This window comes from Bos taurus, chromosome X (genome assembly GCF_002263795.3).
Source record: "Bos taurus isolate L1 Dominette 01449 registration number 42190680 breed Hereford chromosome X, ARS-UCD2.0, whole genome shotgun sequence".
Classification (NCBI taxonomy): domain Eukaryota; kingdom Metazoa; phylum Chordata; class Mammalia; order Artiodactyla; family Bovidae; genus Bos; species Bos taurus.
Genome location: NC_037357.1, coordinates 90,519,546 through 90,533,375, shown reverse-complemented (window position 1 = coordinate 90,533,375; position 13,830 = coordinate 90,519,546).

Here is a 13,830-nt window from a genome sequence, read left to right as displayed (position 1 = left end):
AGACAGACACGAACCCATGACAGCAGAATGGGACGGGTGAGGAGGAAGCCTTATAGGCAGAGGTTCGAAGGCAAGGAAAAAAATATTTCTGTCCTGAATAGATTAAATTGAGACCACATGATGCTATAGTGGTTCCCCTAATTTATAGCATTTAAGAATTCAAGTTCTCTTCATATACGCAATTTTCTTCTATTTCTCTTCTTCCCTCATTCACTGGTTCACTCGGTTATTAAACATGGCTGTATGCTAGGTTCAGGGTGCTTGTGTGTGCTCAGTTGTGTCCAACTCTTTGCAACCCCATGGACTGTAATCCGCCAGTCTCCTCTGTCCATGGCACTCTCCAGGCAAGAATATCAGAATGGGTTCAGGTGAATCAGATTTACTCTCTGCCCTTAGGAAATCCCTGCTCCATTACCAAGTTGTGGTCCTGCAATCCACCTGCATCTAAAACCTCATCTGCTGCTGCTGCTGCTGCTGCTAAGTCGCTTCAGTCGTGTCCGACTCTATGTGACCCCATAGACGGCAGCCCACCAGGCTCCCCCGTCCCTGGGATTCTCCAGGCAAGAACATTGGAGTGGGTTGCCATTTCCTTCTCCACTAAAACCTCAAAGAGTTTGTGAAATGTGGACCCTCAGCTATACCTCCCCAAAATACTAATTTAGGAGGTTTGAAATGAAGCTCCAACATCTGTATTTTGACATGGCCCTCAGGTGGTTATTGTTATGTTTGGGCATCATGTTTTGGGGAGGGAAGAAAACCTATGAGTCAAATATAAAGTCACAATGGAAATTAGAAAATATTTTGAACTGACTGATAATGAAAATATTATATCTGAAATTCTGTGGGATGCTGCTAAGGCTATGCTTAGAGAGAAATTTATAGCCTTAAACATATATATACTTTAAAAGGCTGAAAATCCATCTCATGGTATGTTTACCAAAAGGCATATACCATAATGTGCATTTCATAAAGGCACTATTTTTAATAGTTCAAATTCGAAACAACCTAAATGTCATTAAGAATGATAAATAAATTGTCTTATGTTCACACAATTCAATACTACACATTGATGGGAAGAAATGCCCCACAACCACATACCAATATGGATGGTGTGTGTATGTGTGAGTGCTCACGCTCAGTCATGTCCAACTCTTGGATTGTAATCTGCCAGGCTCCTCTGTTCATGGAATTTTCCAGGCTAGAATACTGGAGTGAGTTGCCATTTCCTACTCCAGGGGATCTTCCTAACCCAGGGATTGAACCCGCATCTCTTGTGTCTCCTGTATTGGCAGGAAGATTCTTTACCACTGAGCCACCTGGGAAGCCCACAACAATATGGATAGATTCTGCAAACATTATACTGAGGAGAATAAACCAGACACAAAGAGCACATGCTCTTTTGGTCCTATTTATATAAAGTTCTCGGAGAAGGCGATGGCACCCCACTCCAGTACTGTTGCCTGGAAAATCCCATGGACGGAGGAGCCTGGTGGGCTGCAGTCCATGGGGTTGCGAAGAGTCGGACGCAACTGAGCAACTTCCCTTTCACTTTTCACTTTCATGCATTGGAGAAGGAAATGGCAACCCACTCCAGTGTTCTTGCCAGGAGAATCCCAGGGATGGGGGAGCCTGGTGGGCTGCCGTCTATGGGGTCGTACAGAGTCGGACACAACTGAAGTGACTTAGCAGCAGCAGCAGCAGCAGCAAAGTTCTAAAACAGGTGAAACTCATCTATGGTGATAGAAGTCAGAATCTTGATTGCCTTTGGGCTCTGAGTAGGAAGCCCAAGGAGACTTGTAGGTACTGAGAAGATTCTATTTCTTGATTTCCCTGTTGATTACATGGATGGTTACTTAGTAACAATTCATTGAGAGCTGTATATTTATGCCTCTAGTACTTTTCTTTATGTGTGTTATATAACTAAAACTAGCAGTCAGGATGTTTCATCATAATGGGAGGCAAAGGTGGGAATTGGGAGCTGTGGGAGAGGGGCAGTGTGGGGAGGAGTGGTTGATACCCAGAATGAGTGTGGAAGAAGTAGAAGTGAATTGGAAGAAGTTTGAGAGCCAACACAGTGTGGTGGCTAAGAGCACTGACTCTGGTTCCAGGCTGCTGGGGTTTGAATCTGTGCCTCTTACCTTCCTTGCACCTCAAGTTCCTTATCTGTTGAATGAGGTAGTAATAGTGCTTACAAAATAGGGTTGTGAAGATAAATGAGATACTATTTGTAGAGTGTTCATAATAAAGTCAAGACATAAAATCATTAATAGTACCATGCACATCTTGATTAAATAAAAATGGTGCCCAGGTGAGTGAAAAAGCCTGTACAAAGGCTTGAGGGTTCCAGAAGGCAAGATGCATTTGAAGCATGGCAGAAGCAATTTGTTGTGGCCTAGGTGAAGGATGGTCCTCCAGCACAGGCCAGATCCTGAATGCCAGACTAAGGCTCTTAGACTTTTTTGAACACAGAGATATTGACCTGGGCTCCTGCTATGTTGATTTGCCATCGTTGACCTCCAAGTCATACCTTCTAAGGCTCTCAGGAGAAAGGATTGTTCTATTGAGGTCATGGGAGATGGCAAGGAACCATGATGAGGAAAGAAGGGTTTGTAAAGGAGGGTGGGAGAGGTCAGCTGGACTTAAGTCTGACACCCTACACTCGACCCTGAAGTAACTTTCCTCCCTTAGCAATGGGGAGAAAAAGCTCTCCAAAAAAGGCATGTCCCCTATGAGATAAGCACCAACATCCAACAGGCAGAGCTGCAGTGGGAGAAGGCAGGAGAAACTGTGTCATATACTTCTAGCCACAGTCCTCCATTTTTAATCAACTCCAGCATTCCAGGAATGGGAGAACCCTGGCTGCCTTCTGCCTGTGCCCTTCTGTTTATACTCCCTGAGCAGGGGAGGAAATAAGCACATTTTCGAGGATTTTAAAAGTTCCTCATTTCCTCCCATTCCTTTCTCTGGAATAACAGTACTCCACTTCCAGGTGGGCAAAAGCACCTTAGTGGGTTGCTGTGGCCTGCTTAACAAGTCCAGGTTACCTTGAATTGGGAGAAAGAGTGCTATGTTTTACCATTCAGTTGTGATTTTTAAAATTTAACATTTTAAAGTGTGAAATGTAATATACAGATAGAAATGTGCATTAGATGTATTAACAAATAGTTATAAAGTGAACACTCATGAACTTATCACTGCTCAGCTCAAGAAATAGAACATTAACAATATCTGAAAGCTCCTGTTGTTGTTGTTTAGTCACTAAGTTGTGTCTGACTCTTTGTGACCCTGTGGACTGTAGTATGCCAGGCATTCTGTCCTTCATTATCTCCCAGAGTTTGTTCAAACTCCTGTCCAATGAGTAGGTGATGCCATCCAACCATTTCATCCTCTGTCACCCCCTTCTCCTCCTGCCCTCAATCTTTCCCAGCACCAGGGTCTTTTGCAATGAGTCAGCTCTTCAAGTGTCCCAAGTATTGGAGCTTCAGCTTCAGCATCAGTCCTTCCAATAAATTTTGGGTTGATTTTCCTTAGGATTGACTCGATGGACATGAGTTTGAGCAAGCTCTGGGAGTTGGTCATGGACAGGGAAGCCTGGCGTGCTGCAGTCCATGGGGTCGCAAAGAGTCAGACATGACTGAGTGACTGAACTGAACTAATCCCAGGGTTAATGGTGACCTCCAAGAGGGCTTATGCCAGGGGGGACCTTCCAGGACTGCTGCTGCCAGCGCCCCTCTCCCTGTGGTGAGCCTTTGCCAACCCACGCCCACAGGAGACCCTCCAACACTAGCACGGAGTTTTGGTTCAGTCTTCTGTGTGGTCACTGCTCCTTTTCTCTGGGTCTTGGTGCATGCAAGATTTTGTTTGTGCCCTGCAAGAGTGGAGTCCTTCATTATCTTGTTCCCCCAGTCCTGTGGAAGTCCTATAATCAAATCCTGCTGGCCTTCAAGGTCAGAGTCCCTGAAGAGTCCCAGTCTCTTTGTCGAATCCCCAGGCTGGGAAGCCTGATGTGGCATTCAGAATCTTCACAACAGTGGGAGAACTTTGGTATTACTGTTCTCTAGTTTGTGGGTCACCTACCCGGTGGGTATGGGATTTGATTTTATCATGATTGTGTCCCTCCTACTGTCTCACTGCAGCTTCTTCTTTGTCTTTGGATGTGTGGTATCTTTTTTGGTGGGTTCCAGCATTCTCCTGTTGATGGTTGTTCAGCAGCTAATTGTGATTTTGGTGGTCTCATAGGATGAGATAAGCACACGTCCTTCTGCTCCGCCATCTTGAATCAGCAGCCTACTCCTTTCCCAATTTTGAACCAGTCCGTTGTTCCATGTCTGGTTCTAACTGTTGCTTCTTGACTGGCATACAGGTTTCTTAGGAAACAGGCAAGGTAGTCTGGTATTCCCATTTCTCTAAGAATTTTCCACAGCCTTTTAAAAAAATAATAAATCACATACTTGTCATAAAGAATGTTCTACTTGGTGTCTAAACAATTGGGAATGATTTGGTACATTTCGCACCCATGTTTAACTCTCCTAGTCACTGAACCTAAACAAGTCTTTTACCCCTGGCTTGAATAAAAATACTTCTTTCCAACTTATTCTAGAATTTTTCTTAGGGCCCACTTTCATTTTCTCAACAAACTTTATCTTTTTGGTTATGAACATTTCAAACACAGAGAGTAGTAGCATAAACACACATGCGATCATGATTGGATAATGAATAATATTCTACCATATATGTTTAATCTATTCCATTTTTTTCTTTTGTTGGAGTATTTAAAAGCAAATCTCAGACACTGAATTGTACCCATATATACTTCAGTATGCATTTCTAAAAAAGGAGATCATTTAATAAACCACTATTCCATTATTACACTTAAGCATAGCAATAATTCCTTGGACTGTCTAACAATAAGCAAGCCCACAATTATCCAATTGTCTTTATAATCAAATGTCTTTTTACAGTAGACTTGTTCTATTCAGAGCACAGTGCACTGTTTCATATGGCTCTTTAGTGTCCCTTAATCTGGAGCACTTTGCCCCTTAATCTCTCTTTGCACTTTTTGTGTCATGCCCTTGACTTAATGCAGTTGTGCTGTAGCACAACAAAAGGATCCCCAGGCTTTTTGGCACCAGAGACCAGTTTTGTGGAAGACAATTTTTTCATGGACTGCAAGGGGGTGGAGGTTTTAGGATGATTTAAATGCATTACATTTATTGTGCACTTTATTTCTAATCTAATGTTGCTGCTAATCTGACAGGAGGTACGAGCCACAGCCTGGAGGTTGGGAATCACTCCTGTAGAAGGACTCATCTTCTGAATTTGTCTTTTTGCTCCCTTGTGGCATCATTTAACATGTTATCTACTTCCCATTATTCCTGGAGATGGTCTTAGCTCTGAGGACTCTATTGCATTCAGGTTATTAAGAACACTTCATAGGTGGTGCTGTGAGATTCCTATTCCATACCAAGAGGCATATAATATATGGTGGTTTTGCTTTTAATGATGTTAAGATTCATCAGTGAGTTAAGGTGGTAATAGCCTGATACCTCCCTAGGAAATTTCCCCATCAACCTTTCATTTAATGATTTCATCTATTTTATATTACATCTATTGCTCTTCCCAGGTGATGCAGTGGTTAAGAATCCACCATGCAGGAGATGCAAGAGACGCAAGAGATATGGGTTCATTCCCTGGGTCAGGAAGATCCCCTGGAGTAGGAAATGGCAATTCACTCCAGTATTCTTGTCTGGAGAATCCCATGGACAGAGGAGCCTGGAGGGCTACAGTCCATGGGGGTGAAAAGGGTCGGACATGACTGAGCACACACATTGATGATAGTTGCCTGGTTCAGTTATTTTATTAAGATTTTCAGAGTGGCCATTTTTCTAAAATTCTATCACTTTTCTATATTTATTAACTGGCATTTTTATATAAGTGAAAAGTATCCTTTATTAACTCAGGCTATTGGATTGCACAAAATACAGCTAATACAGGAAAGATAACATAAAGATGTAATTCTGTCATTAAGGAATACTAATTTTAGAGCAAGGAGTTAATGCCCTATTGGATCACACTGATATTTCCAATTCAGAATGAATATTCCAAGGTGTTTATGCAATTTTAAAAACTTGCACTTCAAAAGTGGCACTTTTATATGGAAGATCTTGGTTCCTAACAACATTAGGCGATGGCACCCCACTCCAGTACTCTTGCCTAGAAAATCCCGTGGACGGAGGAGGCTGGTAGGCTGCGGTCCATGAGGTCGCTAGAGTCGGACACAACTGAGCGACTTCACTTTCACTTTTCACTTTCATGCTTTGGAGAAGGAAATGGCAACCTACTCCAGTGTTCTTGCCTGGAGAATCCCAGGGACGAGGAATCCTGGTGGGCTGACGTCTCTGGGGTTGCACAGAGTCGGACACGACTGACGCGACTTAGCAGCAGCAGCAGCAACAACATTTATATAATGGCTTCTTTGCAGTAAAGTAACAAAACCAGTATTTCTACCAGCAATTAGACTCCTGAAAGAAGTCTAAACTTTCTTAGCAGCTCTATATGTCCTTGGAATGTATTCCATTAAGGGCATGCATTCAAAACATGGTGTTCCAAAGTTGTTGGAAATAATATATTGTCTTTGGAAGCTATGTCAGGAATGTGATATAGTGAGATTTTTTCAGTTCCATTTGTTTTCAATTTTTAGGGATTAAATTTTAATCAAATTTCAATTTTTGAATATGTAAAACATTTTTATGTTTTCAATATATAGTCTAAACTATATAACTTCCATCCTGTCTCTGCACCTTGTTATGCCATGCCCATCATAGGTCACTTTTTAAAAATGAGTTTTTGGTTTATCCTTGCAGTGTTTCTCTTTGAAAATATAAGTATTAATATCTACCTATATGCTTATATATGTATATTTACATATACTTATATATAATACTTTGCATTCCCCACTTTCTTATGCAAAGATAGTGATTGGATATGCTGTTTTACACCTTATGCAAGTTTCTGCTGGGTGCTTATTATAGTCTCAGCACAGTGCTGAGGTACTCAGGCAAGAGTGATCCCACCATGTTCTAGTGTGTTTTTTTCAGTATTACAGTTAATTAGACCTGCTGCTCTTATCTCTGTCTCTCAAGAGACAGTGCTCCTGGGTGCTGTCTCAGTGCTACTTATTTATGTCCCAGTATCTTGCAGCAAGCACTGACAGTGACAAACTCATGTCCCTCAGCATGTCAAAAGAATAAACATATTTTTAATTATACAAGTGATGCATGGGAACATGCACACTGTGAAACAGACAACACAGAAGTATATGGAATAACAAGCCATGGTTTTCCCTCACACTCACATCCCACTGTACTTGGCTGAAACAATTATTCCTATGGTGGCTGCCAAATGGTGATTTTCTAATTCTATTATTATTCCTTTTACATTTGTTAGTTCATATTCTACAATAAGGAAGAGCTCTCTCTCTTTTCCTTCCTTTATTCCTTCTTTGTTCATTCATTTAGTGCTGTCATTTGGATTTGTGAATTCTTATTTTATTCAGTGCGTTATAAACTGCTACATTCATTATTTATTTTGATGCCCAAATTGTCCCAGAATTTGACAAGGAGAGTTCTTTCAAGCTTGCTTTTGTGTCCTTTTGATATGTCCATTATCCTTTGAACATTCCAGGCTCATCTTATACTTGTTCTGCCCCAGCTCTGGAATCAGCCATTTCCTCAATAAACTAGTTTTGGTTCCTTTTGGAAGAGATTTCAAAATATGGGCATGACGTGTGCCCATTGTTGTAACTAAGAGTCATTGCTTACAGTCCATCTCAGTGGACAGAGCTGGTGTGTATGTATATATTCCTAAACACACATACACACATTATCTACCATCTATGTATCAACCATATATCTATATCTATCTATCTATGAAATCTCTGTATCATCTTAAAATCATTAATTCATACTGGCACTCCAATTCTAATCTCAAACCACAAGATTCATTCTAGTTGTACCCCCTTTCCATATTTCTAACTCCTTTCTTGTACAGTGAGAAATCTGGTTCTCAATATCCACAATATTTTTACTTATTTGTTCAATCCTAGGATATGCATATAATTGTTTTAGAACTGCCAAGTCACTACTGTGAAAAATAAAGCTGCTAACTAGTGCTTAATATATGTTTACATTTTTTTTTATTTCCCCCCTTTGGTGGAGTTTTGTTATTCATTTGAAATAGACTTATTTGTTTCTGTTTGTATTTCATTTTGTTTCTCCCTTTTCTTTGTTGATTAAGTAGAACATCAACATAATTTTTAAAAATTGAAGTACAGTCAATTTATAATGTATTAGTTCAGGTGTATGCAAAGTGATTCAGTTATACATATGTACATATACCTGTTATTTTTCAGATTCTTTTCTATTAAAGGGTCTCTTGATGAGAGAGAAAGAGGAGAATGAAAAAGCTGGCTTAAAACTCAATATTCAAAAAAACTAAGATCATGACATCTGGTCTCATCACTTCATGGCAAATAAATGGGGAAATAGTGGAAACAGTGACAGATTTTATTTTTTTGGGCTCCAGAATCACTGTGGATGGTGACTGCAGCCATGAGATTAAAAGACACTTGCCCTTGGAAGGAAAGCTATGACAAACCTAGACATCATGTTAAAAATCAGAGACATCGCTTTGCCAACAAAGATCAGTCTAGTCAAAGCTATGGTTTTTCCAGTAGCCATGTACAGATGTAAGAGTTGGACCATAAACAAGGCTGAGTGCCAAAGAATTGATGCTTTCAAATTGTGGTACTGGAGAAGACTCTTGAGAGTCCCTTGGACAGCAAGGAAATCAAATCACTCAATCCTTAAGGAAATCAACCCTGAGTATTCATTGGAAGGGCTGATGCTGAAGCTGAAGGTCTAATACTTTGGCCACCTGATGTGAAGAGCTGACTCATTGGAAAAGACTCTAATGCTGGGAAAGATTGAGGGCAGGAGGAGAAGGGGGCAACAGAGGATGAGATGGTTGGATGTCACCGACTCAATGGCTATGAGTTTGAGCAAACCCCAGGAGATGGTAAAGGACAGGGAAGCCTGGTGTGCTGCAGTCCATGGGGTCGCTCTGAGTCAGACACAACTTAGTGGCTGAACAACAGCAACATATTGAATACAATTCCCTGTACTATATGGTAGGTCATTGTTGTTTATCTATTTTCTATATAATACTGTGTATCTATTTTTTGTAAATAAGTTCATTTGTGTCATTTAAAAAATTATACGTATAAGTGATATCACATGATATTTGTCTTTCTGTGTCTGACTTACTTTGGGCTACCCAGGTGGCTCAGTGGTAAAGAATGTACTCCCAATGCAGGATACGCAGGACACATGAGTTCGATTCTTGGTTCAGGAAGATCCCCTCGAGGAGGAAGTGGCAACCCACTCCAGTATTCTTGCCTGGAGAATCCTGTGGACAGAGGAGGCTGGCAGGCTACAGTCCATGGGGTTGCAAAGAGCCGAACACAACTGAATGACTGAGCTCACATGCATGGCTGACTTACTCTACTTAGTATGATTATCTCTAGGTTCATCAGTGTTGCTGCAAATGGCATTTTTAATTCTTTTTTATGACTGAGTACTATTCTGTTTTATATGTTTACCACTTCTTATTTGTCCATTCATCTGTCTATGGACATTTAAGTTGCTTCCATTTCTGAACTATTGCAAATTGTGCTGCTATGAACATTGGGGTGCATTTTTGAATTAGATTTTTCATTTCTTCTAGATATATGCCCAGGAATGGGATTGCAGAATTATATGGTATTATAGTTATATTTTTAGTTTTTTAAGGAGCCTCCATACTATTCTCTATAGTAGCTGCAACAGTTTACAGACCCATCAACAGTGTAGAAAGGTAACGTAGTTTTTAAAGTCAAAGCCATAAACAACTTATGCCCAGAGGTGTCACTCTCCTATCTCGTGTACCCCATTCCATCCTCCCATCCTTTTCATCCTATTCCTGTTCATCCCATGTAGGTAATAAATCCCACTAGCTTCTGATTTACACTTACTATGTTTCTTTTTTGCACAAATGAACAGTGTATTTTTTTCATTTCTGCTTCTTTCTTACATAAAAGCTAGCATTTCTATAGATACTCCATTGCACTTTGTTTTTATTTTGTGCTATTTGCTTTACAAAATATATCCTGAAAATGTATGCACTTACAGAACTATTTTAATGATAAAGTATATTACCCAAACAGAAAAGTTCAGAAAACATATGTCCACTTTTTAAGAATATTTATAATTCAAACACCAGTGTAAACACCACACAGGTTAAGAAACAGAACATTGTACACCCTAGAAGTTCACTGGGTGACTTTTACCAATCATAGCTCCCCCCCCCTCACCCTGAATCTTATGCAATTTACTTCCTTGCTTTTCATTATGGTTAATCATCTTAGTTTAGTTTTGTTTTTATTCAAGTATAACAATATACCAAAGTGCACAAAAATGATGGACAACTTGATGAGTTTTCACAAACATGCCTGAGTCAAGAAACAGATCATGACTAGCACCCCAGGAGGTGCATCTGTGCCCCCTCCTAGTCACTTCTACCTCAGAATAGTGACTATTTTGATTTCTAAGGGCATGGTTTGGTTTTTCTCTTTATATAAATTGAAAAATAATACAGTATATGCTTCTTTTATTTAATTATGCTTGGGCAATTTCTCCATTCTGTTGACTGAACAAGAGTTCATTTTCTATGAGTGAATGGCATCCCACTATATGAATATGTCAAATTTTCAGAAATATATTTCACTGGTATTGTTGGAAACTTGAGTTGTACACATATAGATTATAAAAGAGCAGGGGAAATAACGTGAAGATCATAGCCCTGAGGGTGAGACATAAGCTTTCCACAAGAGTTATACATGTGGGGTTATGGATAGATGGACTTTGATATGTTGAGGAACGTTTTGAATGATGAGAAGATATAATGAGCTTAAGAGGAAATGGGGGGAGCAGGGAGGGAGAGAGAGATTCCAGGCAGGAAGGATCTAGGAGCTCGTACCATTTTGGGAAGGCTGGGTCAGACGGCACTGCATTAAAGGTGGAGGGGAGAAATGAGGTAATAGGTAGGTTGGTGAGGCAAAGAACATGTCACAAAAATCCTAGGGTGCTGGATTAAGATGAGATTTTATCTCTCAGGGGACTGGGATGCTGCTACTGAAAATGTTTTTCTCTTCTCCTCCTTAGTTTCCTCCTTTATTTTTTAAGCAGGGGCGTTACATGGTCAATTTTTGCACTTTAGAAGGATTCTGCCAGCCGTGGGCAGGAAAGATGGATTGGAGGGTTAAGGACAGGAAACAGGGAGACCTGTGAGGAAGTCACAGCAACATTCATGGAGTGATACACACTGGTGGTTATCCTTGAAAGCCCTTGAGTCAGGCTTCCAAATTTTCTCCAAACCAGTTCTCTCTTATCTCCAGTCTCTTACATCCAACTTTCTACACAACATCCCCACTTAGACGTCTAATAGGCACTCTCCAACTCAACACAACCAAAACTGAATTCCTGACCTTACCTCTAAAACTAGCTCTTCCTGCAATCTTTCTCTTATGTTGGCAATTTCATCCTTCTGGTTCCTCAGACCTCATTCTTAGAGTTTTTCTTCACTGCTCCCTCTCTTTCACATTCCACATCCTAAAGTCTACTATTTGTACTTCCTAGATTTCATATAAATGGAATCATACAATATGTATTCCTTTTATTTTTTGTTTTTGGTCTGGCTTCTTTCACTCAGCATAATTAGTTTTGGATTCCTCCTTGCAGTTGTGTGTGTGTCGATAGATCATTCCTTTTAGTGCTGAGTAGTATTCTATTGTATTTATATACCACAATTTCTTTATCCATTCACCCAGTGACGGATATTTGATTTGTTTCCAGTTTTTGTCTATTATAAATAAAGCTGCTATGAATATTTGTGCACATGTCTTTGTATGGACATATGACTGTGTGGATCACAGTAAACTGTGGAAAATTCTGAAAGAGATGGGAATACCAGACCACCTGACCTGCCTCTTGAGAAACCTGTATGCAGGTCAGGAAGCAACAGTTAGAACTGGACATGGAACAACAGACTGGTTCCAAATAGGATAAGGAGTACATCAAGGCTGTATATTGTCACTCTGCTTATTTAACTTAAATGCAGAGTACATCATGAGAAACGCTGGGCTGGAAGAAGTACAAGCTGGAATCAAGGTTTCTGGGAGAAATATCAATAACCTCAGATATGCAGATGACACCACCCTTATGGCAGAAAGTGAAGAGGAACTAAAAAGCCTCTTGATGAAAGTGAAAGAGGAGAGTGAAAACGTGGGCTTAAAGCTCAACATTCAGAAAACGAAGATCATGGCATCTGGTCCCATCATTTCATGGGAAATAGATGGGGAAATAGTGGAAACAGTGTCAGACTTTATTTTTGGGGGCTCCAAAATCACTGCAGATGGTGATTGCAGCCATGAAATTAAAAGACGCTTACTCCTTGGAAGGAAAGTTATGACCAACCTAGATAGCATAGTAAAAAGCAGAGACATTACTTTGCCAATAAAGGTCCGTCTAGTCAAGGCTATGGTTTTTCCAGTAGTCATGTATGGATGTGAGAGTTGGACTGTGAAGAAAGCTGAGTGCCGAAGAACTGATGCTTTTGAACTGTGGTGTTGGAGCAGACTCTTGAGAGTCCCTTGGACTGCAAGGAGATCCAACCAGTCCATCCTAAAGGAGATCAGTCCTGGGTGTTCATTGGAAGGACTGATGCTGAAGCTGAAACTCCAATACTTTGGCCACCTCATGAGAAGAGTTGACTCATTGGAAAAGACCCTGATGCTGGGAGGGACTGGGGGCAGGAGGAGAAGGGGACGACAGAGGATGAGATGGCTGGATGGCATCACCAACTTGATGGACGTGAGTTTGGTAAACTCCGGGAGTTGGTGATGGACAGGGAGGCCTGGTGTGCTGCGATTCATGGGGTTGCAAAGAGTCGGACACGACTGAGCGACTGAACTGAACTGAATGCTTTCTTTTACCTTGGGTAAATATATAGGAATTGGAAGTTTAGATTGTATAGAAAGTGTATGTTTAACTTTGTAAGAAACTGCTAAACTGTTCCAAAGTAGCCGTAGCATTCCATTTTTCTTTAATGAAGTATCTGCTCAGATCTTTTGCCCATTTAAAAAACTGGTTTGTTTGAGTGATTATTATTGAGTTTACAGAGTTCTTTACATATTCAGGGTACAAGTCCTTTATTAGATACATACTTTGCAAAAATCTTCCTTTCAGTCTGTGGCTTGCCTTTTTATTTTCACAATAGTCTCTCTTTTGAATAAAAATGTCTAGTTTTGATAAAGTCCAAGTTATCAATGTTTTTATATCCATGGTTTTTGAGTCCTAGTTAGGAAATATTGCCAACCCAAAGGTGACTAAGATTTCCTTTTAAGCTTTCTTTAATGTATTTTTGTAGGTTTCAGTTTTACATTTAGGTCTATGATCCAACTTGCATTCGTTTTGTATATGTTGTGAGGTAATGGTCAAAGTTCAATTTTTTGCATATGGCTATTCAGATATTGAAAATATTATTCTTTCTCTCACTGAATTGAATTTATACCTTTGTTGAAAATCAACAACATATATGTATGAGCCTAGTTCTTGACTCTCTTCTTTTTCACTGCTCTTTACTCCAGTACCACACTGGCTTTGATTATTAAAACTTGAAATCAGGTAGTGTAAGTCCTCTAACTTTATTCTTTTAAAAATTTTTTTGGCTATTCTA